General features: G+C 43.2%; 1 protein-coding gene across 4 annotated transcripts in view; it reads left to right on the forward strand.

Annotated features, from left to right (window-relative positions):
• Positions 1-452: 452 nt before the first annotated feature.
• The window catches only part of LOC105019097 (sperm acrosome membrane-associated protein 6), a 52830-nt gene continuing 38807 nt past the window's right edge, over positions 453-14475 (forward strand). For all 4 annotated transcript variants that reach the window (XM_020041445.2, XM_034288985.1, XM_020041446.2 and 1 more), the window contains exon 1: positions 453-1017. The gene's annotated coding sequence lies outside the window, so the exon portion shown is untranslated. The remainder of the gene's footprint in view (positions 1018-14475) is intronic.

The raw sequence follows: 14475 nt of genomic DNA on the forward strand, positions 1-14475 counted from the left end.
CCTGTCTATGCCTCACAAGTCCCTTGCCTGCTGGTTGTGTCTGCTGTTTGGGTGGTAGAGTGTGATGGGGGCCAGCAGAAGGGAAGTAAACTGAGGAAAGCTTTCAGAGTTCAAGTGCATGGCCAGAGAAATGTTCCTGAGTCAGACAAAGGGAGAGAGTAAGGGAAGGAGAAAAGTGAAGGCAAAAGGCTTAAGTATTGACAAAGCAGCCAAGGACAGGGAACGTGAATTGGGTCATTTAAAAAAAAAGTTTGGATATAAAATAAAGAAAATTTAACTGGAATGAAAAGAAAAAATGTCCAAGCCCTCCCCTTCCCTCTCTCCCCTTACACACTTCTCTTACCCTCCCCCTAAGATATTCCTTTCAGAACCACCCCTTTTCTGTCTGTCTCTGGCTCTGTCCCTCCCTCTCTTGCTCTGTCCTCCATTCCTACCCTGCTTGCACACTCACACACTAGATAACTGACGGTCTCTCCCTCCCTCCCTCTCGTTCCCTCCTTCTCCTTTTTGCCTATTTCTTTTTTCTCTGCCACACCACCAATACTTTTTTTCCTGGTTTGCAGTGTTTTTATGCTTTAGCTACAGTATATAGAAACCGGTTATGTGCTGCTACCGTGAGTGCTATCCCATTCACAGATCCAGCAGCAGCGTAGCTTATCTCTGGACAGACTGCTTTTGCGCTGCTGCTCTTCTGCTTTGTTTTCCCACTTGTCTGCTTTTTTAACTAAACCTTTTCTTTTGATAACCCTCTTGTTTTTTTCCAAAAACTAATCTGCCAAGCAGAGAAAGAAACAGATGGAAATCTGTCTTTGCGAAAGGGGAGATGAGGAAGCAGAAAAGTAGAGAGCTGGAAGTGAACGGGTAACAGGACTGAAGACAAGACTGGGTCTAGGCTGCAAGACGAGAGGAAAAGCAGTAAAGAGAGGAAGAAATGAAGGACAGAGGGGTGATCGAGGAGGAATCAGAAAAAAATTGCTGGAAAAGAGGAAAATGGCCATACCCATCTGACATCTGCTGGTATTTTTCTTGTCCTTTAGTTATATACATCCTTATTATTTTTGTCTTTCTGAAATACTTTGTTTTCCTCTATCTGTCATATGTTTTCCTTTTCATGTGTTCTAAAGTATTTCGTTTTGCTTTTCTTTCCTCTTTGCTTGTGTGCTTAAGAATCCTATCCTTCCTCCCACTCCCATCGGAGGATTTTTCCTCTGTTCCTCGACATTTCCCCCTAGTCAAAATGAAATGCAATGACTGCTTGTGTCTGTAAGTTTCAATAAGTTCTTTGCATTCTTCCACTGAAAGTTCACATAGTCCAAACCAAACTATTTTTGATGTGGTAAAACCTGAAATTGGGGCCCGGTTGTGAAGCCGAAAGGGAGGGCAGGGGGCTACTCAACACTTTCCAGCCTTTTTTTTTGTGTGTGTGTGTGTGTATTGGTACGTTTGTGTTTGATCATCGCAAACTCCATAAAATTCTTTATTGCATATTTTCTGCAGTTTAGAGTCATTTTGATGAGCTGTAACAAACACATATGGTCACATTGTAAAGCAAACCTAGTTCTATTATTAGGGTGTCTGCTTCGCCATTCTCGCTCTATCCTGCTCTTCCTGTCCTTCTACCCTACTTCCTCTACCCTACGACATTTGTCCCCAGTAGATCTGTACATAAACAGGTCTCCGCTGAATGTGTCTCGTTCATCCACTAATATGGCTGGATAACATGGCAATCTTTCTGTCCGTGCGCCTGCTCTGTCTCTGCCATCCTCCCTTGCTTTCTTTGTTGGACTATGTATCCCTCCGTTCCCACTTTGTCTTCAGGGCCTGAATGTGCGCTGTGTAATTTGTGTGCTATATATCTACATTCCATCCAAGCTTTTAGCTGCTCTGTCCATCTCCATGGAGACATGCTATGGGCTTCTCGGCCTACATGTGGGTGCACAAAGACACCCCGAGACATCGCCCACTTGAGGGTGTAAAATTGGTGAAGGGGCAGAGAGGGGGTTTGCAAGATTGGGAGTTGCTGGAGAGTGACGGCTGGCATGGACGTGGTCCTGATTGTCGTGTCTAAGGGGCTTTGTGTCTGAAAGGAGGTTTAGCTGGGGACTTAAGTATGGAGCTCAGGCCTAGCCACTGTGCTATTACAGGCCTGCTGGCTTGGTTACAGTGGGTAGAATAGCTGAAGAGAAGGCATGGCTGACTGGCTGGCTATAAAGCTTGATGCTCGCTGCTCTATTGTATTGCCAGGTGGACTAAAGACACAGCATTTATGTTGCACTCTCGTCATTCCCTTAGCCTCACTGAGGGCGCTAGCGTGTGTTCATCACCTCAACACAGACACAAACTAAAGTTTTATAAGTTTAGGGTCCATGGTGAAACAGTACCTTAGATTTGACAGTATATAATAATCAAGTGGCCAGTTCGGGCTGCTAGATATTAAGCCAGTGGTGATGGAATACCACAGATCACATTCACTGCCGTTGGCCTGTCAGATATTTGAACCAAGGCCCATTTCTTGACGTCAGTTCCCCAGGCTTTCCCAGCCATCTCATGGTCCTTTCTGTAACGAAGGAGGCCACTAATGTGCTTCCCTTTATAAAGCATAGCTTAGCCAGCCCTATAAATTATACTGCTAGTGCTTGTCTGGCGCTGACAGTGAGGGGGAGGGCTACTAGCCTGCTACAGTAGGTGCAACAGGCTATGGGGTCCACTCTGGAGGGATTAACAGCCTGGGGTAGATAAATGTGACCAACACTGATACATTCCCAATGTCATGGTCCGAGTGAGAGACATTACCTCCCTAATCCGTGTTCCAATTTCATCGAGATCTATCTGCTTTCCCTTCACAAGGACACAGATCTCTGAAACGCTGTGGAGCCAGATTGGGTGTGAGTTCTGTTTAGATTATAATAGACTAATGTAGGCCTTTTTCATATATACAGAATTATCACTGTTTAGCTTCAAACCATGCTTCAGTGCTGCAGTGTTTTTGTGTGTCACTGTGGCTAAATTAAGTTATTGAGTCATCTTTTTTGGTAATCTACAACACAAACAATTCTGTTTTTCATTCATTAAATTTGACAGGTATACTGTATTGTACCAAAACCAAAGCCCGGGTAGAATTTGATTACATTGGAGGATCAGATTTTCTACATTAAAGGGGAGCCCTGGAGGTGACAATTTAGATTTTTTTGCTCTTGTTTCAAAAAACGTTCTCTACTTTAATAAAACATGCTCTCGTTTAGGGCTCCTGTTTAAAAAACATAATTTCATTTACAAAAAATGTGCTCTCATTTTAAAGCTGGTAGAGAGAGTAGACGTAGCGGTGGGCTCTCCCCACTAGTTCTAAAACCAGAGCAGGATTTTTTAAAACAGCAGCATGTTTTTTCTTTATGAGAGCACTTTGTTTTTAAAATGAGCGCATGTTTGTAAAACAAAAGTAAGATTTATTTTTAAAAGAATTCTGTCATTGTCAACTCCAGGCCTGCGTAGATTTCAATGGACATGGTTAAGTCATTTTTTGGATTTATGAATGGCCTGCACATGTAATTTAGTTCAGTTAAATAGTTGCTCCTGATGATTTTAGTTGAATTTGTTATAAGGAATATCTGTGTTTTGTGGTTGTACATTTTTGTTACATTCACTGTCTTTATGTGGTTAACGTGAATCTTCCACGCAGCCGGTGGTAGGGCTAGAAAGTGCTGTCTGTTGTGTGTGTACTGTAGATTGAGGTTTTGGTAATGGTGGCGGTGTTAGGGTTAAACTGTACAGGCCAGAGGAATGTGTTTCGAGTAAGCAGTGAATTCCCCAGTTTTGAATTAGTAGGTCACAATGTTGCCTCTTATCTCCTCCCCCTTTGCCCTCCCTCTTTTTCCCCCTTTCTCCTTCTCACTCCCCCTCACCCTTTCCCTCTCTCTCTCTCTCTCTCTCTGGATCCTACATAGTCTGACAGTGTTTCCTGCCCCTCCCTGTCTTTCCTTATTTCTTAGTTTCGTTCCCTCACCTCCTCATCCCTAGTTCTGATGGTAACCTGCTCCCCCGGCTCTGCCTGACATCTGGAGGTGGGGGGGGGGGGGGCTGGAAAGGAAGAGGGACTGGAGGACTGTGGATGTGTGCGTGTGTGTGTGTTCATTCTTGTGTCATGGGCATGCTGGTGGGCATACTTGTCTGTGTTATATAAACGCAGCACAGCTCTCGTTCTAGATTTCTGCTCCTAGTCATCTATGATTTATGGAGCTGGGTTCCTGAGGAATGGCTATAGTCTATGTAGCCAGAGTCTACCTGTTCTCATCATGTCATGTATAGACGTCTACCTCATGTGCTGCTGGACAATTGAGGTCAGACTCCGCCTACCTAGCTCCAACTGACATTGAGAATCATATGGATAATTGTTACATTCTAGAATATTTTCCTGCAGAAGCAAATATTCCAGAACTATCTTGGGTCCTTCACAGAATTGTCTGATGGACTGGGGAAGCTCCCAGAGATGCTGACTACAAAGCAAGCACGGCAGATTATTAAGAGAACACATAGAAACACACACACAATCATAAACATGATACACAAAAATGTAGTCAAGCAGCTGCTGGTACTGTCTATCAGCTAACGCTGGGTGCAGTTCTGCTGTGTCGCATCAGTGTCATGTGAGCCTGGCCTGCTGTCTGACTGTCTGGCTTCCATATTGAAGAGGCTCACAAGACTTCACAGTCTGCCCCCATCTGCTCCGCTCTGCTACGTTGAGCTCTGCAGTACCATCAGTGGCGCTAGTCGCTCGCATTTACACAGCAACACCCTTTAGTGTGCCAGGGCCATGGTGTCAGACAGAGGGAGGAGGGGAGGCAAAGAGGCCTATGAAGGTAGGAGAGGAAGATTGCTGGAAGACGCACAAGGAGACAGTGAGTGTCAGGGTATCTACTATTCAGTGGGTGGTGTTGGTTTTAGTGACAGGGTATCTATAATAGAGTTGATGGTGTTGGTTGTAGTGACAGGGTATCTATAATAGAGTTGGTGGTGTTGGTTGTAGTGACAGGGTATCTATAATAGAGTTGGTGGTGTTGATTTTAGTGACAGGGTATCTATAATAGAGTTGGTGGTGTTGGTTTTAGTGACAGGGTATCTATAATAGAGTTGGTGGTGTTGGTTTTAGTGACAGGGTATCTATAATAGAGTTGGTGGTGTTGGTTGTAGTGACAGGGTATCTATAATAGAGTTGGTGGTGTTGGTTTTAGTGACAGGGTATCTATAATAGAGTTGATGGTGTTGGTTTTAGTGACAGGGTATCTATAATAGAGTTGGTGGTGTTGGTTTTAGTGACAGGGTATCTATAATAGAGTTGGTGGTGTTGGTTGTAGTGACAGGGTATCTATAATAGAGTTGGTGGTGTTGGTTGTAGTGACAGGGTATCTATAATAGAGTTGGTGGTGTTGGTTTTAGTGACAGGGTATCTATAATAGAGTTGGTGGTGTTGGTTTTAGTGACAGGGTATCTATAATAGAGTTGGTGGTGTTGGTTTTAGTGACAGGGTATCTATAATAGAGTTGGTGGTGTTGGTTGTAGTTACAGGGTATCTATAATAGAGTTGGGGTGTTGGTTGTAGTGACAGGGTATCTATAATAGAGTTGGTGGTGTTGGTTTTAGAGACAGGGTATCTATAATAGAGTTGGTGGTGTTGGTTGTAGTGACAGGGTATCTATAATAGAGTTGGTGGTGTTGGTTTTAGTGACAGGGTATCTATAATAGAGTTGGTGGTGAAGGTTGTAGTGACAGTTGTAGCTGGGCACAGTTAATCAAAAAGGTAACTTTGTTAACCAATAATCAGTTAAATTCATGAAAATGGAATGGAATTATTACATAATTCATATTATTAAAAAAATGTATTTGCTCTGAGCGGTAAGTGCTATAAGAGTTTTTCCATTGGATTCCTGACTTCCAGACTAAGTCAAAATACATTACATTTGTCCTTTTCCGGCAAGGCAATGTAAAGTGACGTTGAAGTCATAGAATTTTTCGAAGGTCTCATCCCAGCATAACAATGAATAGCCAATCCATTTTACAGATACTAGAGAGACATTCTTTGTTGGCCATCACAGATGATGTTTACAACACACGACTAGCTGCTCACAAGTATTATGAGAATTCCTCGAGGAGGTCAAGAGTGTTTTTTTCCACTCTTGACCTTCATACTGAAGCCTTGAGTCAATCATACTGAAGCCTTGAGTCAAAACTAGCATGCAATCTTACTGCAGAGAAATAAATGTTTTACTTTTAAAATAGTATCTAGATATTCAGCACAGCAAGCATATGATTTGGTCTCATTCCCCACTCTGGACTGAAGCAAAACATTTGCTTAGATTCAAGAGGGTTTTAAAAGTATATTTATGCTTTTGGTTTAGTGTACTTGAGATAATGGAAGTTAAATGCAAATGAAGTTGATTAGTTCAATAATGATTTTCACCGTTAACTGAAATGTTCAAAAGTTCATGAAAATATTAGCATTGTTTTGTGCCCAACACTGGTGACAGTGTTGTAATAGGTTTGTTGGTGTTGGTTGACATTATAAGGAGGCAATAACAGTGTTGTTAGTGGTGGCAGGATGTCTATAATAGTGTTTGCTGTGATGGCAGGGTATCTATAATAGTGATCGTTGTGGTGGCAGGGTATCTAATGGTGTTGTTGGTGGTGGCAGGGTGTCTATAATACTAGTGGTGGCACAGTGTCTATAAACCTGTTGGTGGTGGTGGCAGGGTGTCTATAATACTGGTGGTGGCACAGTGTCTATAAACATGTTGGTGGCACAGTGTCTATAAACATGTTGGTGGTGGTGTCAGGGTGTCTTTAATAGTTTTGCTGGTGTTATCAGGGTCTCTATAATATTGTTGGTTGTGTTGGTTGTGGTGACGGGGTGGTTATAATGGTGTTGGTTGTGGTGACGGGGTGGTGATAATAGTGTTGGTTGTGGTGATGGGGTCGTGATAATAGTGTTGTTTGTGGTGATGGGGTGGTGATAATAGTGTTGGTTGTGGTGACAGGGTGGTGATAATAGTGTTGTTTGTGGTGACAGGGTGTCTATAATAAAGTTGGTTGTGGTGACAGGCTGTCTATAATGGTGTTGGTTGTGGTGACGGGGTGGTTATAATAGTGTTGGTTGTGGTGACGGGGTGGTTATAATGGTGTAGGTTTTGGTGACGGGGTGGTTATAATAGTGTTGGTTGTGGTGACGGGTGGTTATAATAGTGTTGGTTGTGGTGACGGGGTGGTTATAATGGTGTTGGTTGTGGTGACGGGGTGGTTATAATGGTGTTGGTTGTGGTGACGGGGTGGTTATAATGGTGTTGGTTGTGGTGACGGGGTGGTTATAATAGTGTTGGTTGTGGTGACGGGGTGGTTATAATGGTGTAGGTTGTGGTAACGGGGTGGTTATAATAGTGTTGGTTGTGGTGACGGGGTGGTTATAATAGTGTTGGTTGTGGTGACGGGGTGGTTATAATAGTGAATTAACTCTGGGAGATGAAAGGAAAACCTGGTCACTTCATGCTTCAGAGGTTCATCAAAGAGAATGAGAGGTCATGAATTGACCCCAGTACAAACGGCAGGCACATTGTTACAGTTCAAGGTCATGTTGAATGGCACTTTTTATTCAGTCTCTGCAGCTGCAGAGGAGAGGGGGCGGGGGCAATAACTGGGGGGAAACATTGCTGTTGGGTAATATCAGAGACTTGTGTTATGACAGCATGAATGTAAAGCAATTAGGTCAGTTCACTTAGTTGTAATGTGCTATTTAAAACTGTGCCCGTGTGGGGTTTTTCATGGCTACTTAGCTGGAAGAAACAATCAGTAGTTAAATGCACTGTGTGTTTGATGGTGAGTAAAGAAATGTCAGTATTTTCTCACTTTTTCTGAAGAGCCATTGGTATTTATTTAAGATTCGACAAAGTGCCAACGTGGTCCAAAAAAAACATTGATCTAAGAGATACAAATATCTTTTTCTGTAAGGGCATGGATAGGGAGACTGGATGACTTGTGTACGTGGACGTGTAATTTGTAGACCTATCCCTGGATGTGTCTATCTGAGGTAATTAAATGTATTGAATGGGGGCGTAGTTTAGAGAGGGCTGTGTGTGCAGGGCCCCCTCCCTGAGGGCTGACCCGTGCCCAACTGCAATGTTGTCTGTCTGTGTCCTCCCAGACCCAGACAACGCCCAGACAGTGTTCCAGGTTACTGCCCCCGGGTCAGATGTCAGAGGTAGGGAAATGCACCCCCCCGCCCCCCCCACAACCCCTCCCTTCTCCTCTCCTGTCTTTGCTGTGCCTGGTGGCTCGTCGGGTGCTGTTCATAATCCCTTCCAAAGGGACTTCCTGTTCACCTGATGTCTTTGCGTTGAGTAGGCCTGTCCGACTTCTGTATGATATAGCAGGATAAATCACCAAAGGGCAGGGATGTTGAGATAACGCAGAATCCCTAGCTACGTGCAGCTCAATGCTTATATTTGCGGTAACCTTGCTTTTCAAGGCTATAATTGATGGTTTTGTACTCTGCAACTCTGTGCTCGCATACAGACTCTCACACACACATTGAGGCACATATTCTGGGTCTGAGTCACCCCTTTAACAGAAAGTCAATAACAATACAGGAATGATTAATCAGGCCCTCTATCCCCCTCCATCCCTCCCTCCATCGCGCTCACTTCTCTCATCCCCACTCTCACCCACTCTCAGCATGCTATTGATCTGAATGCATTTGCCTCCCATTTATCTGCTAAACGCCCCCCTCCACTCCCTGCTCCACCCCCTCCACTGCATCGGCCAGTCGTGCACAAAGGGCCCCCTCGCACAGAAGAGTCTGACACACACAGAACACACTGGGTACTGCAATTTGTGTGGAAAATCATGTTAATTGCTAAATTGCTGGTCCTCTAAAGCAGCATGGTCATTCCTACCGCACAGCGACCTGTTTGTTCACTGGGAAGGCATGAAGGGAAGTCCGGCAGACAGAAATAGACTTGTTAGAAGGGTTAACTTCTGCAGTGTGGTGAGCACTCATTGCTTTTCTATGTAAAGCACAAAGTATTAATACAAGAATGTCATATATGTTTATCGATTGCCCATTTTTATAATCAATGTGGAACACAGTTGTGCTAAATAAGAAGAAACTAAAGTAGGCGCTGATCTGCACAGCTGGACAGCCGGGAGATGCAGGTGCATTCTCAGTCTTTGTGTGCATCCATGTGTGCGTTCATAGAACACGTGTATGTGCTTCACCTCTGCCTTCTTAAACATGTGGCAGGATTGAAAAAGGTTTGACTGACAGCTCATTCGACCCCCCCCCCCCCCATTCCCCCAACCATTTTAGTTTGTGCTGATCAGGTTGCCATGACACTAGACTGTTTTGTCTGCCCTTTGACCTCTCGATGGGGTGCTGTGGTCAATCAGGCATTACACGCGAGGGGCGAATAGAAGGGGGAAAGGGGCGAGGAGTTGCAGGAGGGGGCTTGAGGGGTGCATTTCCTCTTTAAAAATGAGGTACAAAAGGTTCCTCTACACAGCCGTGAGTGCACAGATGTGGAGGTGGAAAGCCGTGAAGGCAGGGAGGGATGAAGAGGCAGGGGGGGGATGAGGGGAGAAAGAGGGAGACAATGAAACAAAGACACATGCACACAGACATGGAAGCTCTCTTCCCCCCCGCCCCCGACCAGTTTCTCTCTCAGGGAAGAGTCCCGGGGGTGGAGGGGGGTATTATGCTCATTGTGCCGACTTGCAGTCCGACCAGCTGAAACCGTTTGAAGTTATATTTATCGAGCAGAAGCAGAAGGCTGAGCTTATATACTGAGATCCGTGTCATCTATTTATTAACATGACAAGGAAATGACATGTTTGTTTAGATGATAAAGACAGGCTTATTTTGATATCAGGGATTGGAGTGATTGTGCAGATATGTGTCCGCTTTCTTAAAACATCAAAGACGGGGAGAGGAAGTGTAGGATTATATATAAACAAACTATAATACTTGTGATACTTCAAATACAATGAACACTCAGGTTTACAATGAATAGATTTCGACCATGCATATAAACGTTCTGTCTACGACATTCATTCTAATTCATGTACATTCTTGTTCTGTTTTTTAACAAAGGTGAAGAGATCATAAAACATAAACTATAGAATATTGTTCATTTTATAATGTTTTGCCTATTTGTTTAGATGATGATAATTGACTGTGTAATTTCATCATTTTAATTGCAGCTGTGTTTTCCTGCTTTTGATTTGCCTCATTAGGAATGACCTTTTTTTGACCCATAGAAAATGGGTCAGGAGGGCTGAGTCCATACAGATGTTATATCTTAATTTTTTGCCGGGAAATGTGGACAACAGTAAAAATATTGGTTGATACTCATATGTAGAAGTTGGTAGATTTTTTTTATTAGGGCAAATCAAGTATGTTTATACAGGGGGGGAATTAAACCCTGAATACAACTTCTCTGCAACAAAGTTTTCTGAAACAACTGTATGATCAAATAAAGAAATGGCATCTGTATCCTAGTGTAACATTTTTGACATTGATTTAGGGTACACAGCACTTTAGGGATTGGTACTCATAAATAACATTCTAAACATGCTGTAATGAAAGCCTGTCAGGGCTCAAGACATTTGAGGTTTTGTTATTTTCCATGGTATCTTCCCATTGAATAATTGCATTTAAATCAAAATAATTTGGAAATACTATAGGCCATCATTTGATTTACCATTTATCGTCTTAAGCTGAGCAGTTAGAACTGATGTTTTTTTTTACTAGAATGATTATCACTTCAAAACATGGCAATGGTATTTGAATGTGTGCATTGTTTGTTAAGTAGCTGTGCACAAATCTTCCAGAAATGCAAATCTCTATAAAGAAGTACCTATAATCTACTCTCAGGAAATTTCTCCACCACCCTCACCTTCTGTGTGTTTCAGTGACGGGACTGCCTGTCCTTTTCTGTCATCCTACTCCATTCCTCAGCTAATTCCCACTCCTCCATCTATTCATTCATCCACCCTGGAGGTGGATTGCTATCCTCCCATCATCAGTGTTGGTTATAGTTTTGGATTTCATGTTTTCCTGTCTCTCCTTTTCTCTCCGATAAGCCTTGCTGCTCCTATAGTAATGCACTTGTAGCTTATCTGCTTACCGAGTTTGCAAGAGATCCAGGTCTGTTCACCTGCCGTGACTCATGCCCATTGTGCTCTGGTGTCTACAGTGTGCTTGTGAGACTCCAGGTTTCTATGGTTTTTACCATGGCTGAAATTCCAGTGACCAAAAGGTGTGACTGTTCCGTCGTCAACCTTGTAATACACTGCCTGCGCCCTTTGAAAATGACCCTCCTAATAATGAGTTAGTTGAAAATAGCAATTACAAAATGTTATTGAAAGTCTAAGTCTACATTAGAGTAGAGAGGTCTGTAGAAGTTCACCGCCCTCTACTTTACAGTGCAGGATACACACTCAATTAGTGGTGACTCAATGAACCCTGTGATTCCGAAGAAACCCTTCGAGTTTGTCAAAGAAACCGGGTCAATGCAAAGGGTTCCTGAGGACATGGATTTGGAAGCATGACTTGCAGACAAGGGACTTATATATATGTATTGCTTTTATACAGTATATACACTCACCTAAAGGATTATTAGGAACACCATACTAATACTATGTTTGACCCCCTTTCGCCTTCAGAACTGCCTTAATTCTACGTGGCATTGATTCAACAAGGTGCTGAAAGCATTCTTTAGAAATGTTGGCCCATATTGATAGGATAGCATCTTGCAGTTGATGGAGATTTGTGGGATGCACATCCAGGGCACAAAGCTCCCGTTCCACCACATCCCAAAGATGCTCTATTGGGTTGAGATCTGGTGACTGTGGGGGCCATTTCAGTACAGTGAACTCATTGTCATGTTCAAGAAACCAGTCTGAAATGATTCAAGCTTTGTGACATGGTGCATTATCCTGCTGGAAGTAGCCATCAGAGGATGGGTACATGGTGGTCATAAAGGATGGACATGGTCAGAAACAATGCTCAGGTAGGCCATGGCATTTAAACAATGCCCAATTGGCACTAAGGGGCCTAAAGTGTGGAAAGAAAACATCCCCCACACCATTACACCACCACCAGCAGCCTGCACAGTGGTAACAAGGCATGATGGATCCATGTTCTCATTCTGTATACGCCAAATTCTGACTCTACCATCTGAATGTCTCAACAGAAGAGACTCATCAGACCAGGCAACATTCTTCCAGTCTTCAACTGTCCAATTTTGGTGAGCTCGTGCTAATTGTAGCCTCTTTTTCTTATTTGTAGTGGAGATGAGTGGTACCCGGTAGGGTCTTCTGCTGTTGTAGCCCATCCGCCTCAAGGTTGTGCGTGTTGTGGCTTCACAAATGCTTTGCTGCATACCTCGGTTGTAACGAGTGGTTATTTCAGTCAAAGTTGCTCTTCTATCAGCTTGAATCAGTCGGCCCATTCTCCTCTGACCTCGAGCATCAACAAGGCATTTTCGCCCACAGGACTGCCGCATACTGGATGTTTTTCCCTTTTCACACCATTCTTTGTAAACCCTAGAAATGGTTGTGCGTGAAAATCCCAGTAACTGAGCAGATTGTGAAATACTCAGACTGGCCTGTCTGGCACCAACAACCATGCCATGCTCAAAATTGCTTAAATCACCTTTCTTTCCCATTCTGACATTCAGTTTGGAGTTCAGGAGATTGTCTTGACCAGGACCACACCCATAAATGCATTGAAGCAACTGCCATGTGATTGGTTGATTGCATTAATGAGAAATTTAACAGTTGTTCCTAATAATCCTTTAGGGGAGTGTATATTTTTTGCTACATGGCAAAGTTAATATTATTAATATTAGAATATGTAAATACATTTATGGGAAATTGAAATCAACATAATAATAAAAGTACATGGGAGGCCAGAAAAAAACACACCTCTAATGGCTGCAATTACTTGACAGGTTGTCACTAACAATCTTTTATAAAAGAAAATTATACTAAAAACTGATGTTCGAAATGTATCACAAAAATATCTTTATTTAAACCTTACACGGTGGTTTATCAAATACGTTTTTCAGAGGGGTTTCTTAAGATAGGTTTTTGACACGGAAAGGTTCAATTGGTTTACATTAAATGTTTTTGGTACTGCATAAGGTTCTTCCAAGCACCATCTGTATAACTGCTGTTACAAATGGATTTCCAATTGTGCTCTACTAACCACCATCTTCTGAAGCCACTTTATGTAAATGTGTGATATTCCATGTCCACATCATGTATATCAAGGTAATATGTTGGAGGGGCTATGGGCATGACTGCCTGGGCAAAGATTGACAGCTGTGCCTTAGCAACCATTGGTTTGGCACATTGCCAAGCTGACAGAGGTTGCCAGGGAAAAGGTTCCCATGGCAACGCTCATTTTGCCACCTTGGTTGGCGTACGTATGAAGTTGGTGTTGGGCAGATTAGTGTGTGTTACAGGAACGTTGCTCGCAGTTTGAAAACCGAATACATATTCCAGCTGATTCGAGCTCTACCCATCTGCACAACAAAAATTATTCCCATCTGTCCCATTTCATGGAGTAATCATTAGTGACTGTTAATTAAAGTATTTGAATTGTTTGAATTTCAACTGTCATCCAGTATTTGGCCAAGTTTGTTCAAATGTATCCATGCATTGTGTCAGGGAAAGAGAACAAGCTGTGAATAATAATAGATTTTCGGGAGACTAGATACTGCACATCTGTTACCTGTCTACATTTCATCTCTCTAGCGTTATTCGTACTGTCTCTCCATCCAACTGCGCCGAATGACACCATTATGTCTCCCTGTCACAAACACACAAAAATGTTGATACAGTGTACAATTCTAAGGCAACAGCTGCAACAGGATAGTGTGAGTGTTTGCAAGTGAAAAGTTGAACGGATACAAGTGAAAACACTTCATCCCAACGTAATTCTGTAGTATATACACATCTATGAAGGTTTAGGAGTGGATTGGCAGGCAGTTAACAATGTAGGCTACCTCAACCTTCTAGGGAAACACTGCCTTACTGTTGGCCAGTGAACACGGTTAAATTGCATCAGGCTCCCAGACACACAAACAGATCTGAGGACAGCGAGAGAGAAAAAGATAGACTGAAAGAGACACAAGAGTGACAAGAGAAGTAGACAGACACAACCACGCTGCACGTCTTGGTGATTTGACTGTGAAAAAGAAAGCAGGTCGAGCAGAGGAAGAAGAGGGGGAAGTGGAAGGAGGGGGGGGGGGGGTGACAGGATGGGGAATGCAGAGAAAGGCTGGCAAAAATGATAAGAGGCGGGAAACGTGGAGTGACCTAGACGGGCGCAGATAAAGGTCGGTTGAGGAGTGAGGGAGCACTTTGGGACAGGCGAGAGGAACTACTCAGGGTGGAGGGGAGGGGGGAAGGAGCGCACAGAGGGGATTAGGA

The sequence above is a fragment of the Esox lucius genome, chromosome 20 (genome assembly GCF_011004845.1).
Source record: "Esox lucius isolate fEsoLuc1 chromosome 20, fEsoLuc1.pri, whole genome shotgun sequence".
Taxonomy (NCBI): Eukaryota; Metazoa; Chordata; class Actinopteri; order Esociformes; family Esocidae; genus Esox; species Esox lucius.